A 2381-nucleotide genomic window follows, 5' to 3' on the forward strand; every position below is an offset into this window, starting at 1 on the left:
AGTCTCTAAAAGGTTCACCATCACTGATCTAGGAGATAGGGCTTCACTTTTGGAAAGAAGACCAGGATAAGAGATCATCTTTATTATGTTTATGACAGGGAAGATTCTAGGCATTTTGCGTTTTTGTTACCTGCCCTATAAAAACCTGATGTACAAGGTGCTTACAAACTCTAAATACTATACATAATTTTCTTACATAAAATGAGGGTCCTAACCTAAAATTTCTCTCTGAGATTTACTCTTACAAATGAACAGCAGTTGGAGAAGTTACTTTTAGTGAGAGATTAATGTCCACAAAAATGTCTGGTGCACAGGAGATTTCAGAGCTACAAGGAATCTTAGAGATAACTTAGAACAACCTATATACTTAGTGTTAGTACTTTTTTATTTTAAAAATGAGTGTAAGGCCTAGAGAGTCTCCCAGAATCAACCGGTGAATGACTAAAACAAGTGAAAAAGGTGCCATCAGGACTCCTACTGATTTTTATCTTTATAACCCAGTTTCCCTAGTTGTTAGTAGTCCAGAGAAGGGTGGAAGCCTCCGGGTAAAATAATAAAATAAAGCATCTTGTGCCAAGGACATGCATGGTTTCTCCTTCACATGCCAACTATTGTTTTTGGGTCTATCTCAGTTCAAATTTTCCTCCACCATTCAAGTTTTCTGTACTACTTGATCCACCCTTTCTATGTAGTTATATTTTTATCATGGGGAAGAATACCTACCAACTTGACCTTAGAGAATAAGGAGGTTACTTATAATATTTCCAAAAGCCTAATAAAATCATACATGTCTAAAAGATAAGAATAAAAAGAAATCATGGTTCTTTCTTTAGCTGGTAACATAACTCAGTTGGGTGGCTCTGGGTTTTACACGTGCTACAGATATGGAAAACATGCACTTGTAGGTTTATTGGTTGTTTTGTTTTGTTTTGAGGCAGGGTCTCACTAAGCAGTTCAGGTTGGCCTTGAGCTCACTTTGTAGCCCAGCCTGGTCTCAAACATGCAAAAATCCTCTTGCCTCAGTCTCCCAAATGCTGGAATTACAGGTGTGCTCCACCACACCTGCATTGTAGTTTTATTGTGAAGGTGACCCCCAAAATTGTCAGTACAACCTTTGCACTGAATTCAAACACAAAAAAGGGAGATAAGTTTTTGTTAATAAAAGTTGGACAAAGGCTATTAACAAATACAATTTGCATAATATGAAGTATTTTAAGACACGAGAATCCCAAGCAAAAATAGCAAAAAGTGTCTCTGAAGTTAGAAACTACATAACATTTTGACATTACTAAATTAAGCTTTGGCTGCTGTGATTTGGAGATGCATTAGGCCACCAAAAAGCTCTGCTTCATTTCTGTGCCAGATATACAGATGGATAGAATACAAGTCCTTGTTTTCTTCCTTAGAATCAAATGTTTTAGTTTTAAATTGTAAAAAGAGCAAGACAGTGGGGAGTAGTGGCACACACCTGTAATCCCAGCACTCGGGATGCTAAGGGAGGCTGAGGCAGAAAGATTGCTGCAAGTTCGAGACCAGCCTGGGTCACAAAATGAGCTCAAGATCAGCCTTAACTGCATAAGGAGACCCTGTTTCAAGGCCAGAAAAGAAAAAAGAAATAACCTAAGTGCTTCTACTCAAGCACTTTGTGGGAGAATGAGCTGAGAAGATCGCACTTTGTAAATGGGGAAGGCAGTAGTTATTAAATAGGAGTCTATCAAATATTAATACGTGTTCATATAAGGATAGGAGAAAAGACCCGAATCCTCTTATCCGTTCCCAAACGCAAATGAAATTAGAGAAAAACGCAGCTACATACGCAAAGGTACTTACCTTCCAAAGGAAAGATGAGGTCCTACTACGGTAGTTAGGACTGAGCGCAGTGTTTTGAGAGAGCAGATTGCAAGGTGATGTGGACACAGCAAACGTTACCATGTAGTTTGATTTTTAAAGAGACCCAAGAACGGTCACTATGGCCCCTGCGTTTGGACGCTGCAGGTGGAGGAGTGCGGCTGGGAAAGGGGAGCTGGGACACAGAGCTGCAACGTGAGCTGGCGGGGGTCCGCGGCTGCATTGCAGCAGCGTATGCGAGGTGCGCGTGCACGAAAGAACTGGGGGCCTTTCTGCTTCAGAAGGGACCCTCAGAATTATGATATCATTTCAGTCATGCTTTGGAGATGGATAAAGTCTGGCGTTCCTCAACTGGGGTCGAAGTCCAACAGTTGAGACAGCGACCCTCGCGGAAGCCACGATTCCAGCTGTCTCCCGACCAACGAGGGCCGGGCACGAACGCCGGCGCCGGCCACTCTGGCCCGCAGCTCGTCTCGGTAGCCCCTCCTCAGCCTGCGGCCGCGGAACAGAACGCAAGGACGCCGCCAACGCGC

General features: G+C 42.7%; 1 protein-coding gene across 1 annotated transcript in view; it reads right to left on the reverse strand.

The window, feature by feature from the left end:
* The window catches only part of Rubcn (rubicon autophagy regulator), a 51590-nt gene extending 49352 nt beyond the window's left edge, over window positions 1-2238 (reverse strand). Inside the window, exon 1 of the mRNA XM_005006905.4 lies at window positions 1831-2238. The gene's annotated coding sequence lies outside the window, so the exon portion shown is untranslated. The remainder of the gene's footprint in view (window positions 1-1830) is intronic.
* Between the last annotated feature and the right edge of the window lie 143 nt (window positions 2239-2381).

This window comes from Cavia porcellus, unplaced genomic scaffold, assembly GCF_034190915.1.
Source record: "Cavia porcellus strain 051 isolate PalLab524CR breed Dunkin Hartley unplaced genomic scaffold, mCavPor4.1 scaffold_14, whole genome shotgun sequence".
Taxonomy (NCBI): domain Eukaryota; kingdom Metazoa; phylum Chordata; class Mammalia; order Rodentia; family Caviidae; genus Cavia; species Cavia porcellus.